The sequence below is a fragment of the Myodes glareolus genome, chromosome 23, assembly GCF_982192425.1.
Source record: "Myodes glareolus chromosome 23, mMyoGla1.1, whole genome shotgun sequence".
NCBI lineage: Eukaryota > Metazoa > Chordata > Mammalia > Rodentia > Cricetidae > Myodes > Myodes glareolus.
In genome coordinates, this window is record NC_142048.1 from 1 (window position 1) to 21,319 (window position 21,319).

Here is a 21,319-nt window from a genome sequence, read left to right on the forward strand (position 1 = left end):
ATGCATGTGAGTTTCTGTTGAATGCTTGTCAGTAGCTTAAGGCTCTTTCAAAGGAAAGTGATTTTCTCTGAAAGGACAGCATTTAGAAAGTAAAGCAACACTCCATTCCCTTCGGGCAATGAATTGAAGTGTTGGCACAGACTGCTTCTCTTTCATAGAAACGCATTAGTGTTTCTTGTGAATGCTTGTAAGAAGCTTAAGGCACTTTCAAAGGAAAGTGATTTTCTCTGAAAGGACAGCATTTAGAAAGTGAAGCAACACTCCATTCACTTCGAACAGTGAATTGAAGTGTTGGAACAGACTGCTTCTCTTTCAGAGAAACGCATGTGAGTTTCTTGTGAATTCTTGCAAGTTGCTTAAGGCACTTTCAAAGGAAAGTGATTTTCTCTGAAAGGACAGCATTTAGAAAGTGAAGCAACACTCCATTCACTTCGCACAGTGAATTGAAGTGTTGGAACAGACTGCTTCTCTTTCAGAGAAACGCATGTGAGTTTTTTGTGAATGCTTGAAAGTAGTTTAAGGCACTTTCAAAGGAAAGTGATTTTCTCTGAAAGGACAGCATTTAGAAAGTGAAGCAACACTCCATTCACTTCGCACAGTGAATTGAGGTGTTTGAACAGTCTGCTTCTCTTTCAGAGAAACGCATGTGAGTTTCTTCCTAATGCTTGCAAGTAGCTTAAGGCACTTTCAAAGGAAAGTGATTTTCTCTGAAAGGACAGCATTTAGAAAGTGAAGCAACACTCCATTCACTTCGAACAGTGAATTGAAGTGTTGGAACAGACTGCTTCTCTTTCAGAGAAACGCATGTGAGTTTCTGGTGAATGCTTGTAAGAAGCTTAAGGCACTTTCAAAGGAAAGTGATTTTCTCTGAAAGGACAGCATTTAGAAACTGAAGCAACACTCCATTCACTTCGCACAGTGAATTGAAGTGTTGGAACAGAGAGCTTCTCTTTAAGAGAAACGCATGTGAATTTTTTGTGAATGCTTGAAATTAGTTTAAGGCACTTTCAAAGGAAAGTGATTTTCTCTGAAAGGACAGAATTTAGAAAGTGAGGCAACACTCCATTCACTTCGCACAGTGAATTGAAGTGTTGGAACAGACTGCTTCTCTTTCAGAGAAACGCATGTGAGTTTCTGGTGAATGCTTGTAAGTAGCTTAAGGCACTTTCAAAGGAAAGTGATTTTCTCTGAAAGGACAGCATTTAGAAAGTGAAGCAACACTCCATTCCCTTCGTGCAGTGAATTGAAGTGTTGGAACAGACTGCTTCTCTTTCAGAGAAACGCATGTGAGTTACTTCCTAATGCTTTCAAGTAGCTTAAGGCACTTTCAAGAAAAAGTGATTTTCTCTGAAAGGACAGCATTTAGAAAGTGAAGCAACACTCCATTCACTTCGCACAGTGAATTGAAGTGTTGGAACAGACTGCTTCTCTTTCAGAGAAACGCATGTGAGTTTCTGGTGAATGCTTGTAAGTAGCTTAAGGCACTTTCAAAGGAAAGTGATTTTCTCTGAAAGGACAGCATTTAGAAAGTGAAGCAACACTCCATTCACTTCGAAAAGTGAATTGAAGTGTTGGAACAGACTGCTTCTCTTTCAGAGAAACGAATGTGAGTTTTTTGTGAATGCTTGAAAGTAGTTTAAGGCACTTTCAAAGGAAAGTGATTTTCTCTGAAAGGACAGCATTTAGAAAGTGAAGCAACACTCCATTCACTTCGCACAGTGAATTGAAGTGTTTGAACAGTCTGCTTCTCTTTCAGAGAAACGCATGTGAGTTTCTTCCTAATGCTTGCAAGTAGCTTAAGGCACTTTCAAAGGAAAGTGATTTTCTCTGAAAGGACAGCATTTAGAAAGTTAAGCAACACTCCATTCACTTCGCAGAGTGAATTGAAGTATTGGAACAGACTGCTTCTCTTTCAGAGAAACGCATGTGAGTTTCTGGTGAATGCTTGTAAGTAGCTTAAGGCACTTTCAAAGGAAAGTGATTTTCTCTGAAAGGACAGCATTGAGAAAGTGAAGCAACACTCCATTCACTTCGCACAGTGAATTGAAGTGTTGGAACAGACTGCTTCTCTTTCAGAGAAACGCATGTGAGTTTCTTGTGAATTCTTGCAAGTTGCTTAAGGCACTTTCAAAGGAAAGTGATTTTCTCTGAAAGGACAGCATTTAGAAACTGAAGCAACACTCCATTCACTTCGCACAGTGAATTGAAGTGTTGGAACAGATTGCTTCTCTTTCAGAGAAACGCATGTGAGTTTCTTCCTAATGCTTGTAAGTAGCTTCAGGCACTTTCAAAGGAAAGTGATTTTCTCTGAAAGGACAGCATTTAGAAAGTGAAGCAACAGTCCATTCCCTTCGTGCAGTGAATTGAAGTGTTGGAACAGAGTGCTTCTCTTTCATAGAAACGCATTAGTGTTTCTTGTGAATGCTTGCAAGTGGCTTAAGGCACTTTCAAAGGAAAGTGATTTTCTCTGAAAGGACAGCATTTAGAAAGTGAAGCAACACTCCATTCACTTCGCACAGTGAATTGAAGTGTTGGAACAGACTGCCTCTCTTTCAGAGAAATGCATGTGAGTTTCTGTTGAATGCTTGTCAGTAGCTTAAGGCTCTTTCAAAGGAAAGTGATTTTCTCTGAAAGGACAGCATTTAGAAAGTAAAGCAACACTCCATTCACTTCGCACAGTGAATTGAAGTGTTGGAACAGACTGCTTCTCTTTCAGAGAAACGCATGTGAGTTTCTTCCTAATGCTTGTAAGCAGCTTCAGGCGCTTTCAAAGGAAAGTGATTTTCTCTGAAAGGACAGCATTTAGAAAGTGAAGCAACACTCCATTCCCTTCGTGCAGTGAATTGAAGTGTTGGAACAGAGTGCTTCTCTTTCATAGAAACGCATTAGTGTTTCTTGTGAATGCTTGCAAGTGGCTTAAGGCACTTTCAAAGGAAAGTGATTTTCTCTGAAAGGACAGCATTGAGAAAGTGAAGCAACACTCCATTCACTTTGTACAGTGAATTGAAGTGTTGGAACAGACTGCCTCTCTTTCAGAGAAATGCATGTGAGTTTCTGTTGAATGCTTGTCAGTAGCTTAAGGCTCTTTCAAAGGAAAGTGATTTTCTCTGAAAGGACAGCATTTAGAAAGTAAAGCAACACTCCATTCCCTTCGGGCAATGAATTGAAGTGTTGGCACAGACTGCTTCTCTTTCATAGAAACGCATTAGTGTTTCTGTTGAATGCTTGTAAGTAGCTTAAGGCACTTTCAAAGGAAAGTGATTTTCTCTGAAAGGACAGCATTTAGAAAGTGAAGCAACACTCCATTCACTTCGAACAGTGAATTGAAGTGTTGGAACAGACTGCTTCTCTTTCAGAGAAACGCATGTGAGTTTCTTGTGAATTCTTGCAAGTTGCTTAAGGCACTTTCAAAGGAAAGTGATTTTCTCTGAAAGGACAGCATTTAGAAAGTGAAGCAACACTCCATTCACTTCTCACAGTGAATTGAAGTGTTGGAACAGACTGCTTCTCTTTCAGAGAAATGCATGTGAGTTTCTGGTGAATGCTTGTAAGTAGCTTAAGGCACTTTCAAAGGAAAGTGATTTTCTCTGAAAGGACAGAATTTAGAAAGTGAAGCAACACTCCATACACTTCGCACAGTGAATTGAAGTGTTTGAACAGTCTGCTTCTCTTTCAGAGAAACGCATGTGAGTTTCTTCCTAATGCTTGCAAGTAGCTTAAGGCACTTTCAAAGGAAAGTGATTTTCTCTGAAAGGACAGCATTTAGAAAGTGAAGCAACACTCCATTCACTTCGAACAGTGAATTGAAGTGTTGGAACAAACTGCTTCTCTTTCAGAGAAACGCATGTGAGTTTCTGGTGAATGCTTGTAAGAAGCTTAAGGCACTTTCAAAGGAAAGTGATTTTCTCTGAAAGGACAGCATTTAGAAACTGAAGCAACACTCCATTCACTTCGCACAGTGAATTGAAGTGTTGGAACAGACTGCTTCTCTTTCAGAGAAACGCATGTGAGTTTTTTGTGAATGCTTGAAAGTAGTTTAAGGCAATTTCAAAGGAAAGTGATTTTCTCTGAAAGGACAGAATTTAGAAAGTGAAGCAACACTCCATTCACTTCGCACAGTGAATTGAAGTGTTTGAACAGTCTGCTTCTCTTTCAGAGAAACGCATGTGAGTTTCTTCCTAATGCTTGCAAGTAGCTTAAGGCACTTTCAAAGGAAAGTGATTTTCTCTGAAAGGACAGCATTTAGAAAGTGAAGCAACACTTCATTCACTTCGAACAGTGAATTGAAGTGTTGGAACAGACTGCTTCTCTTTCAGAGAAACGCATGTGAGTTTCTGGTGAATGCTTGTAAGAAGCTTAAGGCACTTTCAAAGGAAAGTGATTTTCTCTGAAAGGACAGCATTTAGAAACTGAAGCAACACTCCATTCACTTCGCACAGTGAATTGAAGTGTTTGAACACTCTGCTCTTTCAGAGAAACGCATGTGAGTTACTTCCTAATGCTTGCAAGTAGCTTAAGGCACTTTCAAGAAAAAGTGATTTTCTCTGAAAGGACAGCATTTAGAAAGTGAAGCAACACTCCATTCACTTCGCACAGTGAATTGAAGTGTTGGAACAGACTGCTTCTCTTTCAGAGAAACGCATGTGAGTTTCTGTTGAATGCTTGTAAGTAGCTTAAGGCACTTTCAAAGGAAAGTGATTTTCTCTGAAAGGACAGCATTTAGAAAGTGAAGCAACACTCCATTCACTTCGCACTGTGAATTGAAGTGTTGGAACAGACTGCTTCTCTTTCAGAGAAACGAATGTGAGTTTTTTGTGAATGCTTGAAAGTAGTTTAAGGCACTTTCAAAGGAAAGTGATTTTCTCTGAAAGGACAGAATTTAGAAAGTGAAGGAACACTCCAATCACTTCGCACAGTGAATTGAAGTGTTTGAACAGTCTGCTTCTCTTTCAGAGAAACGCATGTGAGTTTCTTCCTAATGCTTGCAAGTAGCTTAAGGCACTTTCAAAGGAAAGTGATTTTCTCTGAAAGGACAGCATTTAGAAAGTGAAGCACCACTCCATTCACTTCGCAGAGTGAATTGAAGTATTGGAACAGACTGCTTCTCTTTCAGAGAAACGCATGTGAGTTTCTGGTGAATGCTTGTAAGTAGCTTAAGGCACTTTCAAAGGAAAGTGATTTTCTCTGAAAGGACAGCATTGAGAAAGTGATGCAACACTCCATTCACTTCGCACAGTGAATTGAAGTGTTGGAACAGACTGCTTCTCTTTCAGAGAAACGCATGTGAGTTTCTTGTCAATTCTTGCAAGTTGCTTAAGGCACTTTCAAAGGAAAGTGATTTTCTCTGAAAGGACAGCATTTAGAAACTGAAGCAACACTCCATTCACTTCACACAGTGAATTGAAGTGTTGGAACAGACTGCTTCTCTTTCAGAGAAACGCATGTGAGTTTTTTGTGAATGCTTGAAAGTAGTTTAAGGCACTTTCAAAGGAAAGTGATTTTCTCTGAAAGGACAGAATTTAGAAAGTGATGCAACACTCCATTCACTTCGCACAGTGAATTGAAGTGTTGGAACAGACTGCTTCTCTTTCAGAGAAACGCATGTGAGTTTCTTCCTAATGCTTGTAAGTAGCTTCAGGCACTTTCAAAGGAAAGTGATTTTCTCTGAAAGGACAGCATTTAGAAAGTGAAGCAACACTCCATTCCCTTCGTGCAGTGAATTGAAGTGTTGGAACAGAGTGCTTCTCTTTCATAGAAACGCATTAGTGTTTCTTGTGAATGCTTGCAAGCGGCTTAAGGCACTTTCAAAGGAAAGTGATTTTCTCTGAAAGGACAGCATTTAGAAAGTGAAGCAACACTCCATTCACTTTGTACAGTGAATTGAAGTGTTGGAACAGACTGCCTCTCTTTCAGAGAAATGCATGTGAGTTTCTGTTGAATGCTGGTCAGTAGCTTAAGGCTCTTTCAAAGGAAAGTGATTTTCTCTGAAAGGACAGCATTTAGAAAGTAAAGCAACACTCCATTCCCTTCGCGCAATGAATTGAAGTGTTGGCACAGACTGCTTCTCTTTCATAGAAACGCATTAGTGTTTCTTGTGAATGCTTGTAAGTAGCTTAAGGCACTTTCAAAGGAAAGTGATTTTCTCTGAAAGGACAGCATTTAGAAAGTGAAGCAACACTCCATTCACTTCGCACAGTGAATTGAAGTGTTGGAACAGACTGCTTCTCTTTCAGAGAAACGCATGTGACTTTCTTGTGAATTCTTGCAAGTTGCTTAAGGCACTTTCAAAGGAAAGTGATTTTCTCTGAAAGGACAGCATTTAGAAAGTGAAGCAACACTCCATTCACTTTCGCACAGTGAATTGAAGTGTTGGAACAGACTGATTCTCTTTCAGAGAAACGCATGTGAGTTTTTTGTGAATGGTTGAAAGTAGTTTAAGGCACTTTCAAAGGAAAGTGATTTTCTCTGAAAGGACAGAATTTAGAAAGTGAAGCAACACTCCTCTCACTTCGGACAGTGAATTGAAGTGTTTGAACAGGCTGCTTCTCTTTTAGAGAAACGCATGTGAGTTTCTTCCTAATGCTTGCAAGTAGCTTAAGGCACTTTCAAAGGAAAGTGATTTTCACTGAAAGGACAGCATTTAGAAACTGAAGCAACACTCCATTCACTTCGCACAGTGAATTGAAGTGTTGGAACAGACTGCTTCTCTTTCAGAGAAACGCATGGGAGTTTCTGGTGAATGCTTGTAAGAAGCTTAAGGCACTTTCAAAGGAAAGTGATTTTCTCTGAAAGGACAGCATTTAGAAACTGAAGCAACACTCCATTCACTTCGCACAGTGAATTGAAGTGTTGGAACAGACAGCTTCTCTTTAAGAGAAACGCATGTGAGTTTTTTGTGAATGCTTGAAATTAGTTTAAGGTACTTTCAAAGGAAAGTGATTTTCTCTGAAAGGACAGAATTTAGAAAGTGATGCAACACTCCATTCACTTCGCACAGTGAATTGAAGTGTTGGAACAGACTGCTTCTCTTTCAGAGAAACGCATGTGAGTTTCTGGTGAATGCTTGTAAGAAGCTTAAGGCACTTTCAAAGGAAAGTGAAGTTCTCTGAAAGGACAGCATTTAGAAAGTGAAGCAACACTCCATTCACTTCGCACGATGAATTGAAGTGTTGGAACAGACTGCTTCTCTTTCAGAGAAACGCATGTGAGTTTCTTGTGAATTCTTGCAAGTTGCTTAAGGCACTTTCAAAGGAGAGTGATTTTCTCTGAAAGGACAGCATTTAGAAACTGAAGCAACACTCCATTCACTTCGCACAGTGAATTGAAGTGTTGGAACAGACTGCTTCTCTTTCAGAGAAACGCATGTGAGTTTCTGGTGAATGCTTGTAAGTAGCTTAAGGCACTTTCAAAGGAAAGTGATTTTCTCTGAAAGGACAGCATTTAGAAAGTGAAGCAACACTCCATTCACTTCGCACAGTGAATTGAAGTGTTGGAACAGACTGCTTCTCTTTCAGAGAAACGCATGTGAGTTTCTTCCTAATGCTTGCAAGTAGCTTAAGGCACTTTCAAGGGAAAGTGATTTTCTCTGAAAGGACAGCATTTAGAAAGTGAAGCAACACTCCATTCACTTCGCACAGTGAATTGAAGTGTTGGAACAGACTGCTTCTCTTTCAGAGAAACGCATGTGAGTTTCTGGTGAATGCTTGCAAGTAGCTTAAGGCACTTTCAAGGGAAAGTGATTTTCTCTGAAAGGACAGCATTTAGAAAGTGAAGCAACACTCCATTCACTTCGCACAGTGAATTGAAGTGTTGGAACAGACTGCTTCTCTTTCAGAGAAACGCATGTGAGTTTCTTGTGAATTCTTGCAAGTTGCTTAAGGCACTTTCAAAGGAAAGTGATTTTCTCTGAAAGGACAGCATTTAGAAACTGAAGCAACACTCCATTCACTTCGCACAGTGAATTGAAGTGTTGGAACAGACTGCTTCTCTTTCAGAGAAACGCATGTGAGTTTCTAGTGAAGGCTTGAAAGTAGCTTAAGGCACTTTCAAAGGAAAGTGATTTTCTCTGAAAGGACAGCATTTAGAAAGTGAAGCAACACTCCATTCACTTCGCACAGTGAAATGAAGTGTTGGAACAGACTGCTTCTCTTTCAGAGAAACGCATGTGAGTTTCTTCCTAATGCTTGCAAGTAGCTTAAGGCACTTTCAAGGGAAAGTGATTTTCTCTGAAAGGACAGCATTTAGAAACTGAAGCAACACTCCATTCACTTCGCACAGTGAATTGAAGTGTTGGAACAGACTGCTTCTCTTTCAGAGAAACGCATGTGAGTTTCTGTTGAATGCTTGAAAGTACCTTAAGGCACTTTCAAAGGAAAGTGATTTTCTCTGAAAGTACAGCATTTAGAAAGTGAAGAAACACTCCATTCACTTTGCAGAGTGAACTGAAGTATTGGAACAGACTGCTTCTCTTTCAGAGAAACGCATGTGAGTTTCTGTTGAATGCTTGTAAGTAGCTTAAGGCACTTTCAAAGGAAAGTGATTTTCTCTGAAAGGACAGCATTTAGAAAGTGAAGCAACACTCCATTCCCTTCGTGCAGTGAATTGAAGTGTTGGAACAGACTGCTTCTCTTTCAGAGAAACGCATGTGAGTTTCTTCCTATTGCTTGCATGTAGGTTAAGGCACTTTCAAAGGAAAGTGATTTTTTCTGAAAGGACAGCATTTAGAAAGTGAAGCAACACTCCATTCACTTCGCAGAGTGAATTGAAGTATTGGAACAGACTGCTTCTCTTTCAGAGAAACGCATGTGAGTTTCTGGTGAATGCTTGTAAGAACCTTAAGGCACTTTCAAAGGAAAGTGATTTTCTCTGAAAGGACAGCATTTAGAAAGTGAAGCAACACTCCATTCACTTCGCACGATGAATTGAAGTGTTGGAACAGACTGCTTCTCTTTCAGAGAAACGCATGTGAGTTTCTTGTGAATTCTTGCAAGTTGCTTAAGGCACTTTCAAAGGAAAGTGATTTTCTCTGAAAGGACAGCATTTAGAAACTGAAGCAACACTCCATTCACTTCGCACAGTGAATTGAAGTGTTGGAACAGACTGCTTCTATTTCAGAGAAACGCATGTGAGTTTCTAGTGAATGCTAGTAAGTAGCTTAAGGCACTTTCAAAGGAAAGTGATTTTCTCTGAAAGGACAGCATTTAGAAAGTGAAGCAACACTCCATTCGCTTCGCACAGTGAAATGAAGTGTTGGAACAGACTGCTTCTCTTTCAGAGAAACGCATGTGAGTTTCTTCCTAATGCTTGCAAGTAGCTTACGGCACTTTCAAGGGAAAGTGATTTTCTCTGAAAGGACAGCATTTAGAAAGTGAAGCAACACTCCATTCACTTCGCACAGTGAATTGAAGTGTTGGAACAGACTGCTTCTCTTTCAGAGAAACGCATGTGACTTTCTTGTGAATTCTTGCAAGTTGCTTAAGGCACTTTCAAAGGAAAGTGATTTTCTCTGAAAGGACAGCATTTAGAAAGTGAAGCAACACTCCATTCACTTCGCACAGTGAATTGAAGTGTTGGAACAGACTGCTTCTCTTTCAGAGAAACGCATGTGAGTTTTTTGTGAATGGTTGAAAGTAGTTTAAGGCACTTTCAAAGGAAAGTGATTTTCTCTGAAAGTACAGAATTTAGAAAGTGAAGCAACACTCCTCTCACTTCGCACAGTGAATTGAAGTGTTTGAACAGTCTGCTTCTCTTTCAGAGAAACGCATGTGAGTTTCTGGTGAATGCTTGTAAGAAGCTTAAGGCACTTTCAAAGGAAAGTGAAGTTCTCTGAAAGGACAGCATTTAGAAAGTGAAGCAACACTCCATTCACTTCGCACGATGAATTGAAGTGTTGGAACAGACTGCTTCTCTTTCAGAGAAACGCATGTGAGTTTCTTGTGAATTCTTGCAAGTTGCTTAAGGCACTTTCAAAGGAGAGTGATTTTCTCTGAAAGGACAGCATTTAGAAACTGAAGCAACACTCCATTCACTTCGCACAGTGAATTGAAGTGTTGGAACAGACTGCTTCTCTTTCAGAGAAACGCATGTGAGTTTCTGGTGAATGCTTGTAAGTAGCTTAAGGCACTTTCAAAGGAAAGTGATTTTCTCTGAAAGGACAGCATTTAGAAAGTGAAGCAACACTCCATTCACTTCGCACAGTGAATTGAAGTGTTGGAACAGACTGCTTCTCTTTCAGAGAAACGCATGTGAGTTTCTTCCTAATGCTTGCAAGTAGCTTAAGGCACTTTCAAGGGAAAGTGATTTTCTCTGAAAGGACAGCATTTAGAAAGTGAAGCAACACTCCATTCACTTCGCACAGTGAATTGAAGTGTTGGAACAGACTGCTTCTCTTTCAGAGAAACGCATGTGAGTTTCTGGTGAATGCTTGCAAGTAGCTTAAGGCACTTTCAAGGGAAAGTGATTTTCTCTGAAAGGACAGCATTTAGAAAGTGAAGCAACACTCCATTCACTTCGCACAGTGAATTGAAGTGTTGGAACAGACTGCTTCTCTTTCAGAGAAACGCATGTGAGTTTCTTGTGAATTCTTGCAAGTTGCTTAAGGCACTTTCAAAGGAAAGTGATTTTCTCTGAAAGGACAGCATTTAGAAACTGAAGCAACACTCCATTCACTTCGCACAGTGAATTGAAGTGTTGGAACAGACTGCTTCTCTTTCAGAGAAACGCATGTGAGTTTCTAGTGAAGGCTTGAAAGTAGCATAAGGCACTTTCAAAGGAAAGTGATTTTCTCTGAAAGGACAGCATTTAGAAAGTGAAGCAACACTCCATTCGCTTCGCACAGTGAAATGAAGTGTTGGAACAGACTGCTTCTCTTTCAGAGAAACGCATGTGAGTTTCTTCCTAATGCTTGCAAGTAGCTTAAGGCACTTTCAAGGGAAAGTGATTTTCTCTGAAAGGACAGCATTTAGAAACTGAAGCAACACTCCATTCACTTCGCACAGTGAATTGAAGTGTTGGAACAGACTGCTTCTCTTTCAGAGAAACGCATGTGAGTTTCTGTTGAATGCTTGAAAGTACCTTAAGGCACTTTCAAAGGAAAGTGATTTTCTCTGAAAGTACAGCATTTAGAAAGTGAAGAAACACTCCATTCACTTTGCAGAGTGAACTGAAGTATTGGAACAGACTGCTTCTCTTTCAGAGAAACGCATGTGAGTTTCTGTTGAATGCTTGTAAGTAGCTTAAGGCACTTTCAAAGGAAAGTGATTTTCTCTGAAAGGACAGCATTTAGAAAGTGAAGCAACACTCCATTCCCTTCGTGCAGTGAATTGAAGTGTTGGAACAGACTGCTTCTCTTTCAGAGAAACGCATGTGAGTTTCTTCCTATTGCTTGCATGTAGGTTAAGGCACTTTCAAAGGAAAGTGATTTTTTCTGAAAGGACAGCATTTAGAAAGTGAAGCAACACTCCATTCACTTCGCAGAGTGAATTGAAGTATTGGAACAGACTGCTTCTCTTTCAGAGAAACGCATGTGAGTTTCTGGTGAATGCTTGTAAGAACCTTAAGGCACTTTCAAAGGAAAGTGATTTTCTCTGAAAGGACAGCATTTAGAAAGTGAAGCAACACTCCATTCACTTCGCACGATGAATTGAAGTGTTGGAACAGACTGCTTCTCTTTCAGAGAAACGCATGTGAGTTTCTTGTGAATTCTTGCAAGTTGCTTAAGGCACTTTCAAAGGAAAGTGATTTTCTCTGAAAGGACAGCATTTAGAAACTGAAGCAACACTCCATTCACTTCGCACAGTGAATTGAAGTGTTGGAAAAGACTGCTTCTATTTCAGAGAAACGCATGTGAGTTTCTAGTGAATGCTAGTAAGTAGCTTAAGGCACTTTCAAAGGAAAGTGATTTTCTCTGAAAGGACAGCATTTAGAAAGTGAAGCAACACTCCATTCGCTTCGCACAGTGAAATGAAGTGTTGGAACAGACTGCTTCTCTTTCAGAGAAACGCATGTGAGTTTCTTCCTAATGCTTGCAAGTAGCTTACGGCACTTTCAAGGGAAAGTGATTTTCTCTGAAAGGACAGCATTTAGAAAGTGAAGCAACACTCCATTCACTTCGCACAGTGAATTGAAGTGTTGGAACAGACTGCTTCTCTTTCAGAGAAACGCATGTGACTTTCTTGTGAATTCTTGCAAGTTGCTTAAGGCACTTTCAAAGGAAAGTGATTTTCTCTGAAAGGACAGCATTTAGAAAGTGAAGCAACACTCCATTCACTTCGCACAGTGAATTGAAGTGTTGGAACAGACTGCTTCTCTTTCAGAGAAACGCATGTGAGTTTTTTGTGAATGGTTGAAAGTAGTTTAAGGCACTTTCAAAGGAAAGTGATTTTCTCTGAAAGTACAGAATTTAGAAAGTGAAGCAACACTCCTCTCACTTCGCACAGTGAATTGAAGTGTTTGAACAGTCTGCTTCTCTTTCAGAGAAACGCATGTGAGTTTCTTCCTAATGCTTGCAAGTAGCTTAAGGCACTTTCAAAGGAAAGTGATTTTCACTGAAAGGACAGCATTTAGAAACTGAAGCAACACTCCATTCACTTCGCACAGTGAATTGAAGTGTTGGAACAGACTGCTTCTCTTTCAGAGAAACGCATGGGAGTTTCTGGTGAATGCTTTTAAGAAGCTTAAGGCACTTTCAAAGGAAAGTGATTTTCTCTGAAAGGACAGCATTTAGAAACTGAAGCAACACTCCATTCACTTCGCACAGTGAATTGAAGTGTTGGAACAGACAGCTTCTCTTTAAGAGAAACGCATGTGAGTTTTTTGTGAATGCTTGAAATTAGTTTAAGGCACTTTCAAAGGAAAGTGATTTTCTCTGAAAGGACAGAATTTAGAAAGTGATGCAACACTCCATTCACTTCGCACAGTGAATTGAAGTGTTGGAACAGACTGCTTCTCTTTCAGAGAAACGCATGTGAGTTTCTCGTGAATGCTTGTAAGAAGCTTAAGGCACTTTCAAAGGAAAGTGAAGTTCTCTGAAAGGACAGCATTTAGAAAGTGAAGCAACACTCCATTCACTTCGCACGATGAATTGAAGTGTTGGAACAGACTGCTTCTCTTTCAGAGAAACGCATGTGAGTTTCTTGTGAATTCTTGCAAGTTGCTTAAGGCACTTTCAAAGGAGAGTGATTTTCTCTGAAAGGACAGCATTTAGAAACTGAAGCAACACTCCATTCACTTCGCACAGTGAATTGAAGTGTTGGAACAGACTGCTTCTCTTTCAGAGAAACGCATGTGAGTTTCTGGTGAATGCTTGTAAGTAGCTTAAGGCACTTTCAAAGGAAAGTGATTTTCTCTGAAAGGACAGCATTTAGAAAGTGAAGCAACACTCCATTCACTTCGCACAGTGAATTGAAGTGTTGGAACAGACTGCTTCTCTTTCAGAGAAACGCATGTGAGTTTCTTCCTAATGCTTGCAAGTAGCTTAAGGCACTTTCAAGGGAAAGTGATTTTCTCTGAAAGGACAGCATTTAGAAAGTGAAGCAACACTCCATTCACTTCGCACAGTGAATTGAAGTGTTGGAACAGACTGCTTCTCTTTCAGAGAAACGCATGTGAGTTTCTTCCTAATGCTTGCAAGTAGCTTAAGGCACTTTCAAGGGAAAGTGATTTTCTCTGAAAGGACAGCATTTAGAAAGTGAAGCAACACTCCATTCACTTCGCACAGTGAATTGAAGTGTTGGAACAGACTGCTTCTCTTTCAGAGAAACGCATGTGAGTTTCTTGTGAATTCTTGCAAGTTGCTTAAGGCACTTTCAAAGGAAAGTGATTTTCTCTGAAAGGACAGCATTTAGAAAGTGAAGAAACACTCCATTCACTTTGCAGAGTGAACTGAAGTATTGGAACAGACTGCTTCTCTTTCAGAGAAACGCATGTGAGTTTCTGTTGAATGCTTGTAAGTAGCTTAAGGCACTTTCAAAGGAAAGTGATTTTCTCTGAAAGGACAGCATTTAGAAAGTGAAGCAACACTCCATTCCCTTCGTGCAGTGAATTGAAGTGTTGGAACAGACTGCTTCTCTTTCAGAGAAACGCATGTGAGTTTCTTCCTATTGCTTGCATGTAGGTTAAGGCACTTTCAAAGGAAAGTGATTTTTTCTGAAAGGACAGCATTTAGAAAGTGAAGCAACACTCCATTCACTTCCCAGAGTGAATTGAAGTATTGGAACAGACTGCTTCTCTTTCAGAGAAACGCATGTGAGTTTCTGGTGAATGCTTGTAAGAACCTTAAGGCACTTTCAAAGGAAAGTGATTTTCTCTGAAAGGACAGCATTTAGAAAGTGAAGCAACACTCCATTCACTTCGCACGATGAATTGAAGTGTTGGAACAGACTGCTTCTCTTTCAGAGAAACGCATGTGAGTTTCTTGTGAATTCTTGCAAGTTGCTTAAGGCACTTTCAAAGGAAAGTGATTTTCTCTGAAAGGACAGCATTTAGAAAGTGAAGCAACACTCCATTCACTTCGCACAGTGAATTGAAGTGTTGGAACAGACTGCTTCTATTTCAGAGAAACGCATGTGAGTTTCTAGTGAATGCTAGTAAGTAGCTTAAGGCACTTTCAAAGGAAAGTGATTTTCTCTGAAAGGACAGCATTTAGAAAGTGAAGCAACACTCCATTCGCTTCGCACAGTGAAATGAAGTGTTGGAACAGACTGCTTCTCTTTCAGAGAAACGCATGTGAGTTTCTTCCTAATGCTTGCAAGTAGCTTAAGGCACTTTCAAGGGAAAGTGATTTTCTCTGAAAGGACAGCATTTAGAAAGTGAAGCAACACTCCATTCACTTCGCACAGTGAATTGAAGTGTTGGAACAGACTGCTTCTCTTTCATAGAAACGCATTAGTGTTTCTTGTGAATGCTTGTAAGTAGCTTAAGGCACTTTCAAAGGAAAGTGATTTTCTCTGAAAGGACAGCATTTAGAAAGTGAAGCAACACTCCATTCACTTCGCACAGTGAATTGAAGTGTTGGAACAGACTGCTTCTCTTTCAGAGAAACGCATGTGACTTTCTTGTGAATTCTTGCAAGTTGCTTAAGGCACTTTCAAAGGAAATTGATTTTCTCTGAAAGGACAGCATTTAGAAAGTGAAGCAACACTCCATTCACTTCGCACAGTGAATTGAAGTGTTGGAACAGACTGCTTCTCTTTCAGAGAAACGCATGTGAGTTTTTTGTGAATGGTTGAAAGTAGTTTAAGGCACTTTCAAAGGAAAGTGATTTTCTCTGAAAGTACAGAATTTAGAAAGTGAAGCAACACTCCTCTCACTTCGCACAGTGAATTGAAGTGTTTGAACAGTCTGCTTCTCTTTCAGAGAAACGCATGTGAGTTTCTTCCTAATGCTTGCAAGTAGCTTAAGGCACTTTCAAAGGAAAGTGATTTTCACTGAAAGGACAGCATTTAGAAACTGAAGCAACACTCCATTCACTTCGCACAGTGAATTGAAGTGTTGGAACAGACTGCTTCTCTTTCAGAGAAACGCATGGGAGTTTCTGGTGAATGCTTTTAAGAAGCTTAAGGCACTTTCAAAGGAAAGTGATTTTCTCTGAAAGGACAGCATTTAGAAACTGAAGCAACACTCCATTCACTTCGCACAGTGAATTGAAGTGTTGGAACAGACAGCTTCTCTTTAAGAGAAACGCATGTGAGTTTTTTGTGAATGCTTGAAATTAGTTTAAGGCACTTTCAAAGGAAAGTGATTTTCTCTGAAAGGACAGAATTTAGAAAGTGATGCAACACTCCATTCACTTCGCACAGTGAATTGAAGTGTTGGAACAGACTGCTTCTCTTTCAGAGAAACGCATGTGAGTTTCTGGTGAATGCTTGTAAGAAGCTTAAGGCACTTTCAAAGGAAAGTGAAGTTCTCTGAAAGGACAGCATTTAGAAAGTGAAGCAACACTCCATTCACTTCGCACGATGAATTGAAGTGTTGGAACAGACTGCTTCTCTTTCAGAGAAACGCATGTGAGTTTCTTGTGAATTCTTGCAAGTTGCTTAAGGCACTTTCAAAGGAGAGTGATTTTCTCTGAAAGGACAGCATTTAGAAACTGAAGCAACACTCCATTCACTTCGCACAGTGAATTGAAGTGTTGGAACAGACTGCTTCTCTTTCAGAGAAACGCATGTGAGTTTCTGGTGAATGCTTGTAAGTAGCTTAAGGCACTTTCAAAGGAAAGTGATTTTCTCTGAAAGGACAGCATTTAGAAAGTGAAGCAACACTCCATTCACTTCGCACAGTGAATTGAAGTGTTGGAACAGACTGCTTCTCTTTCAGAGAAACGCATGTGAGTTTCTTCCTAATGCTTGCAAGTAGCTTAAGGCACTTTCAAGGGAAAGTGATTTTCTCTGAAAGGACAGCATTTAGAAAGTGAAGCAACACTCCATTCACTTCGCACAGTGAATTGAAGTGTTGGAACAGACTGCTTCTCTTTCAGAGAAACGCATGTGAGTTTCTTCCTAATGCTTGCAAGTAGCTTAAGGCACTTTCAAGGGAAAGTGATTTTCTCTGAAAGGACAGCATTTAGAAAGTGAAGCAACACTCCATTCACTTCGCACAGTGAATTGAAGTGTTGGAACAGACTGCTTCTCTTTCAGAGAAACGCATGTGAGTTTCTTGTGAATTCTTGCAAGTTGCTTAAGGCACTTTCAAAGGAAAGTGATTTTCTCTGAAAGGACAGCATTTAGAAAGTGAAGCAACACTCCATTCACTTCGCAGAGTGAATTGAAGTATTGGAACAGACTGCTTCTCTTTCAGAGAAACGCATGTGAGTTTCTGGTGAATGCTTGTAAGAACCTTAAGGCACTTTCAAAGGAAAGTGATTTTCTCTGAAAGGACAGCATTTAGAAAGTGAAGCAACACTCCATTCACTTCGCACGATGAATTGAAGTGTTGGAACAGACTGCTTCTCTTTCAGAGAAACGCATGGGAGTTTCTGGTGAATGCTTTTAAGAAGCTTAAGGCACTTTCAAAGGAAAGTGATTTTCTCTGAAAGGACAGCATTTAGAAACTGAAGCAACACTCCATTCACTTCGCACAGTGAATTGAAGTGTTGGAACAGACAGCTTCTCTTTAAGAGAAACGCATGTGAGTTTTTTGTGAATGCTTGAAATTAGTTTAAGGCACTTTCAAAGGAAAGTGATTTTCTCTGAAAGGACAGAATTTAGAAAGTGATGCAACACTCCATTCACTTCGCACAGTGAATTGAAGTGTTGGAACAGACTGCTTCTCTTTCAGAGAAACGCATGTGAGTTTCTGGTGAATGCTTGTAAGAAGCTTAAGGCACTTTCAAAGGAAAGTGAAGTTCTCTGAAAGGACAGCATTTAGAAAGTGAAGCAACACTCCATTCACTTCGCACGATGAATTGAAGTGTTGGAACAGACTGCTTCTCTTTCAGAGAAACGCATGTGAGTTTCTTGTGAATTCTTGCAAGTTGCTTAAGGCACTTTCAAAGGAGAGTGATTTTCTCTGAAAGGACAGCATTTAGAAACTGAAGCAACACTCCATTCACTTCGCACAGTGAATTGAAGTGTTGGAACAGACTGCTTCTCTTTCAGAGAAACGCATGTGAGTTTCTGGTGAATGCTTGTAAGTAGCTTAAGGCACTTTCAAAGGAAAGTGATTTTCTCTGAAAGGACAGCATTTAGAAAGTGAAGCAACACTCCATTCACTTCGCACAGTGAATTGAAGTGTTGGAACAGACTGCTTCTCTTTCAGAGAAACGCATGTGAATTTCTTCCTAATGCTTGCAAGTAGCTTAAGGCACTTTCAAGGGAAAGTGATTTTCTCTGAAAGGACAGCATTTAGAAAGTGAAGCAACACTCCATTCACTTCGCACAGTGAATTGAAGTGTTGGAACAGACTGCTTCTCTTTCAGAGAAACGCATGTGAGTTTCTTCCTAATGCTTGCAAGTAGCTTAAGGCACTTTCAAGGGAAAGTGATTTTCTCTGAAAGGACAGCATTTAGAAAGTGAAGCAACACTCCATTCACTTCGCACAGTGAATTGAAGTGTTGGAACAGACTGCTTCTCTTTCAGAGAAACGCATGTGAGTTTCTTGTGAATTCTTGCAAGTTGCTTAAGGCACTTTCAAAGGAAAGTGATTTTCTCTGAAAGGACAGCATTTAGAAAGTGAAGCAACACTCCATTCACTTCGCAGAGTGAATTGAAGTATTGGAACAGACTGCTTCTCTTTCAGAGAAACGCATGTGAGTTTCTGGTGAATGCTTGTAAGAACCTTAAGGCACTTTCAAAGGAAAGTGATTTTCTCTGAAAGGACAGCATTTAGAAAGTGAAGCAACACTCCATTCACTTCGCACGATGAATTGAAGTGTTGGAACAGACTGCTTCTCTTTCAGAGAAACGCATGTGAGTTTCTTGTGAATTCTTGCAAGTTGCTTAAGGCACTTTCAAAGGAAAGTGATTTTCTCTGAAAGGACAGCATTTAGAAACTGAAGTAACACTCCATTCACTTCGCGCAGTGAATTGAAGTGTTGGAACAGACTGCTTCTCTTTCAGAGAAACGCATGTGAGTTTCTAGTGAAGGCTTGTAAGTAGCTTAAGGCACTTTCAAAGGAAAGTGATTTTCTCTGAAAGGACAGCATTTAGAAAGTGAAGCAACACTCCATTCGCTTCGCACAGTGAAATGAAGTGTTGGAACAGACTGCTTCTCTTTCAGAGAAACGCATGTGAGTTTCTTCCTAATGCTTGCAAGTAGCTTAAGGCACTTTCAAGGGAAAGTGATTTTCTCTGAAAGGACAGCATTTAGAAACTGAAGCAACACTCCATTCACTTCGCACAGTGAATTGAAGTGTTGGAACAGACTGCTTCTCTTTCATAGAAACGCATTAGTGTTTCTTGTGAATGCTTGTAAGTAGCTTAAGGCACTTTCAAAGGAAAGTGATTTTCTCTGAAAGGACAGCATTTAGAAAGTGAAGCAACACTCCATTCACTTCGCACAGTGAATTGAAGTGTTGGAACAGACTGCTTCACTTTCAGAGAAACGCATGTGACTTTCTTGTGAATTCTTGCAAGTTGCTTAAGGCACTTTCAAAGGAAAGTGATTTTCTCTGAAAGGACAGCATTTAGAAAGTGAAGCAACACTCCATTCACTTCGCACAGTGAATTGAAGTGTTGGAACAGACTGCTTCTCTTTCAGAGAAACGCATGTGAGTTTTTTGTGAATGGTTGAAAGTAGTTTAAGGCACTTTCAAAGGAAAGTGATTTTCTCTGAAAGTACAGAATTTAGAAAGTGAAGCAACACTCCTCTCACTTCGCACAGTGAATTGAAGTGTTTGAACAGTCTGCTTCTCTTTCAGAGAAACGCATGTGAGTTTCTTCCTAATGCTTGCAAGTAGCTTAAGGCACTTTCAAAGGAAAGTGATTTTCACTGAAAGGACAGCATTTAGAAACTGAAGCAACACTCCATTCACTTCGCACAGTGAATTGAAGTGTTGGAACAGACTGCTTCTCTTTCAGAGAAACGCATGGGAGTTTCTGGTGAATGCTTTTAAGAAGCTTAAGGCACTTTCAAAGGAAAGTGATTTTCTCTGAAAGGACAGCATTTAGAAACTGAAGCAACACTCCATTCACTTCGCACAGTGAATTGAAGTGTTGGAACAGACAGCTTCTCTTTAAGAGAAACGCATGTGAGTTTTTTGTGAATGCTTGAAATTAGTTTAAGGCACTTTCAAAGGAAAGTGATTTTCTCTGAAAGGACAGAATTTAGAAAGTGATGCAACACTCCATTCACTTCGCACAGTGAATTGAAGTGTTGGAACAGACTGCTTCTCTTTCAGAGAAACGCATGTGAGTTTCTTCCTAAAGCTTGCAAGTAGCTTAAGGCACTTTCAAGGGAAAGTGATTTTCTCTGAAAGGACAGCATTTAGAAAGTGAAGCAACACTCCATTCACTTCGCACAGTGAATTGAAGTGTTGGAACAGACTGCTTCTCTTTCAGAGAAACGCATGTGAGTTTCTTCCTAATGCTTGCAAGTAGCTTAAGGCACTTTCAAGGGAAAGTGATTTTCTCTGAAAGGACAGCATTTAGAAAGTGAAGCAACACTCCATTCACTTCGCACAGTGAATTGAAGTGTTGGAACAGACTGCTTCTCTTTCAGAGAAACGCATGTGAGTTTCTTGTGAATTCTTGCAAGTTGCTTAAGGCACTTTCAAAGGAATGTGATTTTCTCTGAAAGGACAGCATTTAGAAAGTGAAGCAACACTCCATTCACTTCGCAGAGTGAATTGAAGTATTGGAACAGACTGCTTCTCTTTCAGAGAAACGCATGTGAGTTTCTGGTGAATGCTTGTAAGAACCTTAAGGCACTTTCAAAGGAAAGTGATTTTCTCTGAAAGGACAGCATTTAGAAAGTGAAGCAACACTCCATTCACTTCGCACGATGAATTGAAGTGTTGGAACAGACTGCTTCTCTTTCAGAGAAACGCATGTGAGTTTCTTGTGAATTCTTGCAAGTTGCTTAAGGCACTTTCAAAGGAAAGTGATTTTCTCTGAAAGGACAGCATTTAGAAACTGAAGTAACACTCCATTCACTTCGCGCAGTGAATTGAAGTGTTGGAACAGACTGCTTCTCTTTCAGAGAAACGCATGTGAGTTTCTAGTGAAGGCTTGTAAGTAGCTTAAGGCACTTTCAAAGGAAAGTGATTTTCTCTGAAAGGACAGCATTTAGAAAGTGAAGCAACACTCCATTCGCTTCGCACAGTGAAATGAAGTGTTGGAACAGACTGCTTCTCTTTCAGAGAAACGCATGTGAGTTTCTTCCTAATGCTTGCAAGTAGCTTAAGGCACTTTCAAGGGAAAGTGATTTTCTCTGAAAGGACAGCATTTAGAAACTGAAGCAACACTCCATTCACTTCGCACAGTGAATTGAAGTGTTGGAACAGACTGCTTCTCTTTCAGAGAAACGCATGTGAGTTTCTGTTGAATGCTTGAAAGTACCTTAAGGCACTTTCAAAGGAAAGTGATTTTCTCTGAAAGTACAGCATTTAGAAAGTGAAGAAACACTCCATTCACTTTGCAGAGTGAACTGAAGTATTGGAACAGACTGCTTCTCTTTCAGAGAAATGCATGTGAGTTTCTGGTGAATGCTTGTAAGTAGCTTAAGGCACTTTCAAAGGAAAATGATTTTCTCTGAAAGGACAGCATTTAGAAAGTGAGGCAACACTCCATTCACTTCGCACAGTGAATTGAAGTGTTGGAACAGACTGCTTCTCTTTCAGAGAAACGCATGTGAGTTTCTGTTGAATGCTTGTAAGTAGCTTAAG